The sequence below is a fragment of the Protopterus annectens genome, chromosome 2.part1 (genome assembly GCF_019279795.1).
Source record: "Protopterus annectens isolate FY-2018-M chromosome 2.part1, PAN1.0, whole genome shotgun sequence".
In the NCBI taxonomy this organism is placed as follows: Eukaryota; Metazoa; Chordata; order Ceratodontiformes; family Protopteridae; genus Protopterus; species Protopterus annectens.
In genome coordinates, this window is record NC_056729.1 from 100,227,606 (window position 1) to 100,241,958 (window position 14,353).

The window sequence follows — 14,353 nt, forward strand, 5'->3', positions numbered from 1 at the left end:
AAGCAAAGCCAACTCTGAGGTTAAGATAGTCTCATAGGTGAAAAATAACCATAGGACCTTCTTCAGCTATGTCAGAAACCTCAGGGGCAGCACATAGCAGGTGCTAAACTGGTGGTTAATGGTGCCACATTCACTGAGACTGGTTATGTAGCAAACCTGATATCCAGTTCTAACTTTATCCCCCTTCTCACCCCCAAGGATCCCTTCAAAAATACCCTCAAACTTAACCCCTCTAACTATAACTAGAGAGTATGTACTGGCTGTGCTCGCTAAAGCCAAGAACACAGCCTCAATGGGCCCCGATAATATCCCAGGATCCCTCTTGAACAGTCTAAAGTATGACTTATCAGTATCCTGGAGTCATTATTTAATTGTCTTAAATCAGGCTTTGTGCCATGTGAGTGGAGGACTGACAGTTATCCCACTTAATAAAGGAAGGTCCTTCAAGTCCTGTAAACTACAGACCTGTTAGTTTGACTTATTTTATTTGCAAAGTCTTTTAGAGAATTATCACAGAAATTTATCAGCAAGGACATAGGAGACCCCCAGACAATGGATCCATCCTAGCTTGGCTTTGTTAAAGAATTATGCTTACTGAATCTGGTGGACTTTGAAAAGGTCACTAAGACAACTGATGAGGGGAAAATTGTGTATACTCCCTACCTAGATCTGGATAAAGCATTTGACAAAATACCCCACTGGGGCATTTTAAAAAACTTGTGGAACTAGGTATACACCCCTTTGTAACACACTGGAAGGCAGGCTGATTCATCAGTAGGACCCAGGAAGTTAGAATCAGTGAGGCCAGCTCCACAAAGAGGCCAGTCACCAGTGTAGTCCCCTAGGGCTCTGTGCTAGGCACACTCCTGTTTGGTATCTACGACTTGGATCTCAAAGCCAATTTCAGGGGCCTCTAGCTAACTTAAGTTTGCAGGTGATTGCAAACTGGGAGCGCACATTGTATCCTTCCAAAATGAGAGCAGCCTTCAGGAAGGTCTAACACAGGCAAACGTTTGGTGACAAATCCATTGCTTAAAACTTAATGCCAAGAAATGTGTTATAGTATGGTTTGGGAAGTCTGACACCCTGGGTAACTTTGTCATCAATAAAACACCCCTAAAAGTTGATTCATTAGTCAGGAATCTGGGAACGTTTGTAGATAGTAACCTAGTTGTTGAACGTGTCCAAGGTAGTAAGAAAGTCCTTCTTTGTTGCTCAACTTAATGGCATCTAGGTCCAGAGAAGTCATCATACCACTGTACTCGACCCTCATCAGATACATTGTAGAGTATAATGCCCCCTTTGGTATGTACCTGATCAGACGCATGCAGCAACTAGAACGTCCACAAAGGTTCTTTACAAAAAAAATACAAGGAGCAGACATGATGTCTTGCGCTGATGGCTTCAAAGCCCTGTCTCTTTACTCGGTATCATACATACTTTTAGGAGGTAATCCTTGCTTGGTACAAGGTATCCCTGGACCCTGTTTTGATTAACATTTTGCATATCTGCAAAACAAACATCATCAGAACTACTAGATTAAAAGACCTAAATATTGCTTGTGATGTCAGTAGGACATTTTGGAGAGACGGATGTGTTTCTCAGAGAATTCCTATTCTCTGGAACAGACGCCTGATGTTTTTGAACCAGAGTTCTTCCCTATCCCTATTTGAGCACAACTTAACCCAGTTGATGGGTAATCAGAAATTGACTTCTCATCTGGCACTTATGTCTTTGATGGACAGAGATCGTCTGTAAATCACCCCCATGTTAATGAAATTTGTGGGTCATGTTAGGGTTACATGGTTAGGCTTGTAAGGGCCCTAACGGTCGTTAGCCTAATATAAACCTATGAACCTATGACTCGTACTGGTTATGAGGATAGAAAACTTCTAGACTCTTAGATGTCCAGAAGGCTGGCTGCTTTATTTACGGCAGATATTTTTGCACTGCCACATTATCCACTATCCTAGTATCAGTTGATTTGACCTTCACCACATTATCCTCATTCTGCATCACTTTCATTGAGGCATAAGTCTTAAATCTTTATGGAAAACGTACCCCAAAAGGTTCTGGATACAAGTTGTAGAATGTAAAATTTCTCATTTTACGCACACCGCAACCAAGGCTTTCACTCTGTGTCATCACTTGTGACCACATTAGTCCTCATCAGAGAAGACTAGTATTACTGACATCGTATGTTATGCCATCACCAAATTAAGGAGATTATGATTTTTATTCATGAATGTTTGACTAAACCAGCATATGCCTTGCTTGCCCTGCAGTTGATGTTGAACCAGGAGTGAAAAGTCATCTTTTTTTGGCTAGGATGTAGTCCATGTCAGCCTACTTGATGTCTAAGCAGACCCCACAGTCTCACCATTCTTCTTCCTCGGATACACCAGTGGTGTGACTGTTCTTTTTTCAGGCCCTGCCTTCAGTTTACTTTAAGTATTTCTAACTTGGACAAATGATAAGCACACTTTTTATTCCTCATTCTCCTTCTGCAGCTCCTGAGTAGCTCCAGCATGTGGATACTGGGCTTCCACAACTTCTCTCTCTCACTGACCTTCTCTGTTGAAAGCCACCATTAACATATTCCAATGTACCTTATGTAGGACTTCTCCTTGTATGTCATTGAAATGCACTGTGGCTACTTGATAGCCAGAGTGCACTAAGCAGTGATGTCCCATCTGCAAGTTGGGAATCTAGGGCTGTTTTCCAGCATTTTTTTTCCAGGACTTGTGCCATTTGAGCTTTGCCCTAAAACATTCCTCCAGCTCTTGGTGCCCTAGTGATACTGTTTGGGAATTAATTTAACCAAGGAGTCATGCAGAGTCCATGGGGTGCAGTGATCATCATCATACACAGGTGAAAACTGTACTATAGGTGGATTTCTGACCATTCATTTTGACTTTTAAAACTCTGGGACAGAGCCTGTTTAGAACCAGCGTCTCCCAAGCCAAAGATGTCAGTAAGATGTGTGGTATAAAGGAGAGAGGTACTCGTGCCATCTTCGATCCTTTTCTGTCACGTTTATTGGTTTGGAGTTTCAATGTCATCCAGGCTTACCTCTACAGCTTTAAGTAACCAGATGTGGGGATATTTTCTTCTGCTTTTGTAGAGTTGGTTTGCTTATTGCTGTTATTAATCAGCATGTTTTTAATTGTGATTTGGAGATCTGTCCAAGGCCAGTAATATCTCCAATTAAAATCACAAACAAGTGTGATTTTGACCAACAGATATGGCCAAAGGGCATGCATCTTTCTATCTGTTCTGTTTCGGCAAGGCTTGTAAGGCTCCTGACTAGCAAGTGCTCAGAATCATTTACAAAAAAGAGTTTGCAGTGAAGGTCATGTAATGTAAGGGCCATCCTAGAACATTAAAATCTAGTCTTACCCCAAGACGCAGCTGGCCATTTTCAGAGAGCTGTCTTTTTGAAAGGTGGCCTTATTATCTAATTTAGCAGCTAAAATTTCTGCATGCAGATTGTGTGTGTGATAACTTCTGGGATCCTAGCTGTCTTGCTGGTGCTGGTGCCTGATGACCACAGTGATCTTCCTGAATGCAGCCATGGGCTCCAAGTTGATGCCAGCTTAGCAGCACACTGCCTAGAGATATTTGGTAGATATGTATTAAAAAAAAAAAAGTGAGTTTGTCTGAAATATGGGAAGTAGGACTGTCAGCTGCCAGACTCCCGTTTCATTACCTGTACTTCAATATCAATGGAAAATTCTCAGGCAACTAGAAGATATGTAGAGAAATATCTAACTCGGCTTTGAGAATGCAGTTTTTGAAGTGGTTCCAGACTCCCCTTAAATGTTGTATTGTAGTTATAACGATACATTAGATGCTTGTTGTCAGTATGGCTGCTTCAGTTCTAATAATCAAGTGCATGCATAGCTAAAGAATTAGCCATTGCCTTACTTTAGGTTGTCAAAGGGCAGTTGTTGAATGTGTCCCTAAACAGAGTCATTGTTGGCTTGCCCTTACATAAAGTATTCAAGAAATAGTTTTTCATTTGCCAGTGCCAGTATAAAATAGGCCATTTTACTGAACGCAATCCCATACTGGGCAACTTAAACAGAGGAAAACTTTCAGAAGGGGCCATTAGAGAGGTGTCAGTGGCCGAGGCAGGCATTTGTGCCGTGAAGGTAGTCTCCTTCTGTATGCTAGGGAGGCATTTCTAAGTTCTGACCAGAGCAACTTTCCTCCCTCTGCCTCCATTCCTTCTTTCCTGATTAGGAGGAAGTCTGTCTCGCTTTGTAATCTGTCAGGGAGCTCCTTGGTATAGGATACAAGATTAGATTCAAATCCTTTCATCCTTTATGGGAATGCAGACCCATTCCACCAAATCATATGGCTCGGACAAGGGCCATCTTAAACAAGATGCTGCTCTCTGCAACCATAGTAAAGGTTCCACCATCAGAACAAAGGAAATAATTATGAAAAACCTAGTAGAAAATTATCAGAAAAGATGGTCCATAGGACACATTTTAGACCTCTGCAAATTAGACAAGCCTCTGATAGTAAAGAAATTAAAGACAGTTAGCTTTCAAGCTGTCCCACCCCTCTTATTGCCTTAGTATTTCAGTCAGCAGTCATGAAAGATACTTACCTACATATACCTGTCTGTGAGGAACTTGGACATTACTTGAGATTTGTAACTGGAATAGAACATTTCTGGTTCCTTTGCTTGCCAATTGGTTTATCAGCTGCTCCCATGATGTTCAAAGTATGTTTAACTGGATCAGAAGCATTCACAAGTACCTTAACCTGGATGGGATTCCCCTGTTTCTGGCCAAATGTAAGGAGAAAATGGCCAGTGCTTTAGACTATACTTCCACTGTGTCACTAACACAGGGATATGATGTACAGTCTTTTCCATGCAGTATTTTCTGGGAGCCATTGTAGATATCAATCTGCGCAAACAGCGTTTTCCACAGAAAAAAAAAACTGAAGTCCTTAGTTTCCTTTTCAACAAGGCAGACATTTGTGACATCAAGAACCATCCCAAAGCCTCTGTATGTCACCATCCTTCTGATGGTCTTACTGCCCAGGCTGCCTCTGAAGTAAATCCAGTGGTACCTGGGAAACCTGTAGTGTTAGTATGTCCCTTCTGTGGTTAAAAATTATTCTGCCTGTTGTATCTATGAACAGGAAATGGAGGACAGCTCAGGTAATTGCTAACCCCAGGAATGCCATTTTGAGAACCCAAGTGTAGATAGACCCTGACCTCCAATACTTTCAGTTTAGCTTGGGGAGTGCACATAGGATCCTGAGAGTCCAAGGGATGGGGAACAACGGGCATGGCTAGGCTCAGCAGTCCAAAGAAGGTGTTAACCATAGTCTGTTGGATCAAATCTTCAAATTAATCTTGAGACGTCCACCACAAAAATCTTCAGAAAGGTCACAGGCAACCCAGGGTTAAGTGGTACATCAATAAACACTGGTTTATGCATTGTTATCCCTTCTGAAGGTTGACCATAAGAGCATGGGTCATTCCTGCCCTACATACATTCCCAGAATACTACAGAAAGACAGTACTGCACAGTGCCAGGCTGAATCTGGTGGCACCCCATTTGCCCAGGAAGATTTTGCTCCCTTACTGCTAAAGAAGATGAGCAAATAGGGTTAATTGCTGTGCAGCACATCTTTTTTCCCTAACAGCTAGTAATCCCAATGCTCCCAAACATAAAGCATCTCAACTTTGCAGCCTTGACAAATAGCACTTTGATTCCACACTGGGACTCTTCTCTGTAAACCAAACAGTAAGAAATCCTAGGAGATGTGGACCAGGTTTCCCCTTAAGTAAAGAAAGCATGGAATGCATAATATAGCAGCAACTGCGCTACAAACTGTTTTCATAGACCTCGTTGACAAAGGTTTTCCTAGTGGTTTGGTCAAAGTGCGCATTTTGGCTATCTCAGCTTGCCTCTCGCTGTAGCCACCTTTCACAGCTGTTTTTGCGTCATACAGTTTCTTAAAGGGAACCCACAGTGGTGGTGCTGCGGTAGCGTTGTCACCTCACAGTAAGACGCTGTCTGGTTCGATTGTCAGCTAGAGCGTCTTATGCGTGAATGGGCATACCTTCGTTGAAGGTTGTGAGTCAGGGCTGGTAACTCGGCACGTAAAAATCAACTACCAATCATTAGCGGACCGGAGTTCCGCTGTGGCGACCCCTAACCGGAAAAAGCCAAAAGACACAGCAACAACAGTTTCTTAAAGGGATAGTGCATTTAGTGCTCCTAAGGAAGACGGTGCCTAGTTTCCGTGATTTCTACTTTGGCTTAGAAAGCTGAATCATCATTTGAACCAGATTGCTCAGTGCAAGTGAAATTTTTACCTTGGAAGTCTTTCTTCATGGTGGCTGTTGCTACACCCAGTAAGATTTCAGAATTGCAAGCCTTAATGTGCAGAGCACTTTACATGATCGTTTAAGCAGACAGGCTGTCCTTCCTTTATGACAGTAGTAGTTTGAGGGATGACAGAGTCGACCATTCATTGCCCAGTCTTTTTCCCCCCAAACACCCAGAACAAAGGAAAAAAAGTTCTTTCATCTCATTGTAAACAGACAATAACAAAGTTTTATTGAGAGACTTAAGGATTTCAGATGAAGTCCAACACTTTCTCATTTTTTTTTTTTTTTTTGGCCAGGTAATCATTGCAGGCCATTGTCCAACAAACCCTTTTCAAGTGGCTAGCTGGTTGTGCTTTGTCTGCTATGATTAGCATAGAAGAAACATTACAGTGGTTTAAGGCACATTTTTTTCCAGGCTAGCAACTGCTGTGGTTGGCTTTTTTAAATGTTTCAGCCCATAATATATGTGAGGTAGCTACCTGGGCATCCGTCCAGCCATACCATTTGTAGGCATTGTAAACTGAATAACATCCTTTCCAGGAATAGAGCTAGCTTTACTGCTACATTTCTGCAGGACATGTATGCTTCCCCCATAGCTGTGGCATGTCCTCTTAGTACTTTTCCTCCATGCTGTTGCAGCAGTGCTCCTTCTGTAGTATGGTTGTGGGAGTATAGGAAGTACACACACTGATGCTATATAGGCTTCCTCCTGCCATCCACCTGCTTTTACATTTTGTCTGTAATGACACTGATGCTTTTTGGGAGAGTACCTCATCCAGTCCTGCAACTTTCAAACTCATTCTCTCTCTCTCTCCTTTTTTTTTTAATCAAGAAGCATCTTTATTAAATTATCATGTATGCCATAGCCAGTCATACATTTATATATATATATATATATATATATATATATATATATATATATATATATATAAAAACAAACCATAATTGACATTTTAAGTTTCAAACATATACATCAGTTATAATCTATCCAGTCATTCTCAGACAAACATACTACATAGCTTATTCAAATCCTACTGCCTTTTAAACCTCATTCCACCTCTTGATGTATTGTTCCCACAATTCACATTTTTCCTATGTAATTTGCTCCTACCGTTTTCTAAAGATCCCAGTTCCAGTAATTTTCTCTGTTACTATATTCACTACTAAAGTTGGTTTAGACTTTGATTTCCGTTTTCTAGTAATTGCTTTTTTGGCAGCAACCATAATTAGACTCAGCAAGGCCTTACTATGTCTAGGTAATTCCAATCCTGTAATAAAGCTCAAAAAAAAGATTTCCTTAGTTACACCAATTTGCTCACCCAGTGTCTGTGGCAGAGCAGTCTGCAGGGAATCTTTAAAGTCTGCCAGCTCATTACACTCCCAGAAAATACGTTCCCGGTTACCTGTTACTTCTCCAACATATGCTGTATAGCAAACTCATTTTCTTGTCCTTGGGACAGGAGACGTTAGTCTGTCTTTTTGATTTGACAGGTAAACTTGTTGGTGAGCAACTTCAGCCATCTCTAAAAATAGCTGAAGCTGTGTGGACATGTCTGTCCTTTATACTGCATTTATTACTGATGTCTGTAGCATGGGAGTGGCCAGCCCTGTTTGGGAGATGCCTGAAAGGTGCGGAAGTTTGGCCAGATAATCTGACATCACCTGTGGCTTAATTCCCCACAAGTTATTTATGCTACTTAAGCTGTGATTCCACTACTCAAACATCTGTGGTTATGATGAGTGTACTGATGCAGCTGTACTTTGTTGATGTGCCAGTTGATCTACTAGATGTCCCTTCATCATGGGTCAGAAATGATCCCCCATCATTCCCCTTCCATACGAGTGTTCCTGTCACCAGCAGTTGCTGTTTGAGTTCCATGTAAGCTGGCCAGGCATATAATATTTGCATAACCTGTTTAATAATGTAGTATCCAGTCTGTATTTCTTGATTTACAGGAGGGTTTTCTCTGTGTTCTATAGCAGACAATCTGGTATGCTGCAAGGATAACCGCACTTGAGTAACTGCTTCCTCTTAAGGAGTGCATTTGCTAGTTGCAGCTATCCCTGAACATGTGACGAAAGTTTACTGAAAATAATGTAGATGCTCATTAGTGGAGAAGTAACATGTAGCAGCACCTAACAAAGGCCCTCTGGGAAGGACATGAAGTTGATCAACTACTAGAATATACATGTTATGTCTGCCACTGTTCCATAGTTTCCTGCCTTAACTTAATTGTTCATTTCTTTGTAAGAAATGGCCCCTGGAATGTTCTTTTGCGAATTGCACTCCATCCATCCATCCATCCTTTGGATTAATCACACTAGGCTAGTAGCCTCTTTTCAGGGGAGACTCAAGGTGGTGTTTTGTTCTGCTAGAAGAAATTTGGCCAGGGCATCAATGAACTTTCACTTCTCTTTTCTATAGATCAAGTGAGATCTTCTACATGCACCTGAACTACCACCAACTCAGGCCGGTGGGACCTTGGTTTAAGGTCTTATCTGAAGGACAACATGCACATGCAAGAGTACAGCACCTCCGTTTGTGCTGCACTGCAGTGTCAGCAATTCACCAACCTGGTTTGGGAATAAAACCCACAGTCTTTTGTACCAAAGGTGAGTGTACTGCCTGTTGCGCCACTGACGCTGCACTTGCTGCCAAAGCATTCATATGGCCTTCTCTTTTCAAAACCAGGAGGCAGTTTATTAGAAACCATCTTCTGCTACCATTTGTTACACACAGCAGGAAGTAAATGTGCAGTGCAAAAATACTTAACAAGAGCACCCCGGTAGACTATGGACTGCACATTATTTACTGTTGGGATTACATTCAGTTTTCAGTCTAAACCTTTTCTTTCCTCCCCGAGTCATTTTATACCTGCATGGTTCCACAGAGCCGTAAGGGTAAGGAAAAAGAAACATGAAAGGTCCATGCACTCAAGATCTGTCTAGTTAAAAATAATAGCTGGCATAAAAAGTTAAACAGAAATAGTTATTCCAGTTTCTTCAGCCTTATAAAAATGGGCTGTCCATAAGTGTAAAAAAATTGTAATGTTTGCAGGAGACTAACTGATTTAATAAATGCCACTTTAAATGTCAAAATGACCAAATGTGAGACAGTTGAACAAATTGAGGAAATTGCATTAAGCATGATTAGTAACCAAAAATAAAGAAGGATAGAGTAAAATTGCAGATTCAGGTAAATGCTTTAAGTAATATTAATGACTTGGTGTGATTTGTGACTACTCATTTTCTGATGTTTATACGAGACAGCTGAAGCATCTAAACTGATTTCTTTATATTGGCGAATTGGGTGAAATCTTTCTTGTATCTCAAATGGTTCAATACAGCATTAAGCCAGTATTATTAAAACAAGTTAGATATTTATTTTCATTATACTTATAAAGTGGACTTGCTGATTTCTAGGTAAAATGTAGGCTTAGAACAAATGTAAAGTTTTAGAAGTCCAGCTTGTAAAATGCATACTTTGAGTTTGTGCTTCTCAAGCTCACTAGTAACCCTGATAAAATGTGTAAATTTAAATGATTTTTACATTTTTTCTTTTAATCCTTTCTTAGAAATATATGTTTAAATTAGTGGGGTTTTTTTGGTTAAAAAGTACCATGTAGTCCTCTTGTTCCAAATAGTTTTCATCTTTTGATTGTATACCAATGCGTCACTGTAGATATTAACTGCTTGAATCCTGGTTCAATTTTCATAATGTTCCAAAAGTTTAGTGTTGTCTTAATCTGAAAAATGTTAAGTCTTTTAGTTTGTAGAACAGCTTGAAATTCTAGGAAGCATTCAGTAGTTTTTTTCTGCACACAGCAAACAACCAGCTCTTTTGGTATTCACTTTTTCTTTTGTTGTAATTTATAAGCTTCACTTTGGAACTAAAATGTATTCTTTAATTGCATCTTTTGTAATCTGATCTATTGTAATGTATCAAAGTCATCCCAAGTGATTCTTACTTGTTTTAGCACAAAATGGCTGACATTAGGCTTGCCCTACTGATATGATTTTATTTTATTGTTTTGTCTTCTGGTTCCCAGAATCCATATCAAGCTCCTTTTATGAGTCATGTCATCAGTAAACAAGGTGTTTTTTTTTTCCTTGCGTGTAACAGAATGGGCAATAGTGCGAGTCACCTTACAGACTTTCTGGAGCATTTTGTTTGAATGACTCTGATTTACAGTTGTTCTCAGAGCTGCTCTAACCTATTCCCAGTAGTTGTAAATCCTCAACAGAATAGCCTCTGAACTGCAAGACTGTAGTTTTTTTCCAAGGTTGTTAATTTGTAGTCCCAAGTATTAACAGACCCTTTCTCAACATACTCCAGAGGTGCCAAAGCTATCACTATAAACAAAGACCTGTAACTGATAACAGTTTCTTTAATGAACTTATAAAAAACATGCAGACTACTTCTGCATAGAAATGTGCTGTATTGTTCAAGAATATTTTACTTTCACAACTGTTGTCACATTTTGTCTCCCTCACAGTCCAGCACAGTACTGCTTTTAAAATGAGTACATTCTGTTCTTGTGAGTTTTTGTTTTGTTTATTTATTGAAGCACAAATATCTTCCTTATTTAAATGTTCCCCACTTCCTTTGTTTGCCTGTTGATTTTTTTACACTGTAGTATAATAATAATACTTCATAAAAGCTACAGTCCTTGAGCATGAGAAATCAGTAGTTATTCTGTACGCTGTGCGTAAGACTTAAAATTACTGCATGTAAAGGTGTTGTACTTGTGTAAAATAGCTCTGGGATGTGGACCACTCTCCAAAAAGATGTGGTCATATGTGTGTCCCAATGATGTTTTTCTTCCTGTCTGCAACATAGTAACTGCTGACCTCAGCAAGACTGAGGGCTGCCTATGAAAGCTTGTAGGTAGTACCTGATCCCCGAGACAAATTCCTCTACCAAGCATATGAGATGTTAAATTGAAAAAAAATTTGCTTTTGATTTCTCTCTTGATTCAAAGGCAATGAAGTTAGTTTTATAAATCACAGGTTGTTTTGTGGAAAGTAACTCTATTGAAACCATTTTTTAGAGAGAACAGAAAACTCATGGTTGAGTTTAATCTGAAAGTAAGGATGGTCTTTTCATTGAAGCTATTCATTTAGATTGTTTGCTGCTGTGTTATTTTTATCATGCCGCATCCTGAGCTTTGCACTGTGGTTGTGGTATTTTTTAGATGACTTGTAGTTGCCATTAGTTAGCATTGCAGGACTCTGCGTGTATCCTGATTTTGACTCAACGTTGTATGCAAGAACAAATAATAATGTTATAATACTGAAACTTTAAGACTGGATCTTGAAGTGTGTGAAGGTTTCCGTAGGCGGTTCAGCTTTGTGTACATATGCAACCTTATAGTTTGTCTTTTAACTTGACCTTTTATTTGCAGCTGCCATCATAAATGTGAGTGGATGCAGATCTCTGTTCACCTTACCTGCCGCTTGTACTAGAAGTGCAATTAAGTGTTAGAGTTTTTAAAGGTAATTAAAAGCCTGTGGTGAAAGCACTTTCAGGAAGGGTAAACTCCATGTGAGTTATTAGGGATGCATGCCAAAAGTAGGTGAATGGAGGTGGCATTTAAAATTAATCATGGTGTGTCTTGCAACAGCAAGCATACCTTAATTGAAAAACTAAATGGATATGCTGTTTTTATAAGGCTGTCTTGATATTTGCTACTGCTAGGTGGTTGTAGGTTTTTGTTTTCGTTTTGTAATGGTGCTGGCTGTTTGCTGTATGCTTGATGTGTCTTCTACGTTTTGACCAACAGTAGTAGTGGTGTGGAGTAAGTTCTTATGTCATAATACACTAAAACATTAGGCAAAGTGGCTAAAGTGTATACACAGAAATAAAGAAGAAATGGATGCAATAAAGCTGGAAAATGTGGTGCATATATTGCAGGTGATGTACAGTAGCGCATCCAAGGAGAGAGCCTTCTAAATGGAATCATGTTTTGTATTAGACGTGCTCTACAGAGAGAGCACTTCTACCTACTCACTTAGGAAGAGAGATAATGTGCACATCCTAGAGGATGCCCCCAGTCATATGAGCAGATGCTGAAGCTGCATTAAGCTGGAAAAGTAATGTGCATTGAAACGGTTGAGAATAGACATTGGGGAAATGTGTAAATAGTGTGATTTATTAACACACAATATATACAAGCAAAAAAGTACTAGACAAACATAGACCCCAAATAAGTAAGTACTGCTTTTCAGACAGTCCGAAAACCAGGGCACTGACAGGTTGACTAGGATAAATTATTTGCTTTGTGTCATTCACTTCTAAACAAGTCATGGCTAATGGCCACCCTCTTCAATTCCTACTTCATTGACACCATAGCTAACCTAACCACCACCTTTCCTGTGGTTAACACCACCATCACCAAGACAGCTAATGACTAGACAATCCCAGAAAACAATCCTACACACAACTGTAACCTAAAATTCTCCCCCATACCCATTGCCACAATAAAAAAAAAAACTTTTACTTAAGCTTAAACCCTGTACTCTGGCCCCTGACAGTCTTACCCCCACACTTCCTGCAGCTAGCAGCAAACTCTATAGCTTATTCCATCAGCATACTCACTAACAGATCAATTAAAGAGTCCCTTGTCCCAGACATCTGGAAAAAAGCATTCATTCGCCCCTTACACAGAAGGAGCACCAACACAGACACCACAAACTTTCGACCCATATCTATTCTCTCACCCCTCTCTAAAATACTGGAAAAAATGCATCCATGCTGAACTCCTCAACCACCTGCTTGAAAATCAAATTCTTTCACCCACTCAGCATGGTTTCAGACCAGGGCACAGCACCATTACAGCCCTCCTTTCCTTCCTTGATACAGTTAACCGGGCACAGGAGTCTGGTAAAATAATCGCTTTTCTTTTCCTCGATCTCGCCAAAGCTTTCAATATCATTTTCCACACTATCCTCCTCTCTAAACTGTCTATCCTCCACATTTCCCCACCTACCCTAGAGTGGTTCAGTAGCTATTTCTCCAATAGGCAGCAATCTACCAAATGGCAACAGTCTTGCTCTCTCCCTTCCTCAGTGCTTCCACAGGGGTACCCCAAGGCTCCATACTTGGTCCCGTCTTATTTAGCATCTTTATTAACAACTTTCACACCACTCTCTCACAGTGCTCAGTAATCCATTATGCTGATGACTCTACAATAATATGCACTGCAAATTTCCAGCTCTGAACTCCAGCAGATCACCCAGAATGCCCTCACCTCTACTGAATCTTGGATGCTTAACAATTGTCTTGCCCTAATTCCAAAAAAAAAAAAAAAACTAAACTAGTCATTTTTACCCCAAAGAAAACCACTCCCCCTAGATAAAAAAACTCTTCATACAAACCCAAGTTAAAACTATAGAAGTTGTCCCACACACTAAATTACTAGGCATTATTATAGACGAAAACCTAAACTTTGACCTATATGTAAACAGTAACATCAAAAAAATACACCAAAAAGCTCAGTATGCTGTACAGGCAGCAATACTTTCTTAGCCTCTCTACTAGACAAACCCTTGCAACTACATTTTTATTACCCTCTGTCCTTTATGGTGCCCATCTCCTCACTAATATCCAAAATTCTACAAAATCCAAACGTGATATGTGTTACAACAGAATAGCCAAATTTGCCACCAAGGCCAGTCTCATCCCAAGACTGTAACTCACTGAAACAATTAGGCTGGTTGGAACTCCACCACCATCTCTCATTCACCCAGTTAACTACAGCACACAAAATAATTTACAGACCCGTGGACTGTCCTGCTCTCTCAACTTTACTTGTCAAATACCAACCCAGCAGGCAACTAAGATCTGAAAATCATCTACTTCTAAACGTTAGAAAAGCCCACCTTACTGGCTTGTCAACTACTCTACTCCTTCACCGTCTCCAAGCTATGGAACTCGCTTCCTCCTTCTATAAGAAACACCACCCTCAACCAAACACTGAAAAATCATCTCAA

The 14,353-nt window shown here is 40.1% G+C and overlaps 1 protein-coding gene across 3 annotated transcripts in view; it reads left to right on the top strand.

Annotated features, from left to right (window-relative positions):
• Nucleotides 1-14,353, top strand: part of FNIP2 (folliculin interacting protein 2) — a 1,139,819-nt gene that overhangs the window by 719,550 nt on the left and 405,916 nt on the right. The gene's annotated exons all lie outside the window — the stretch shown is intronic.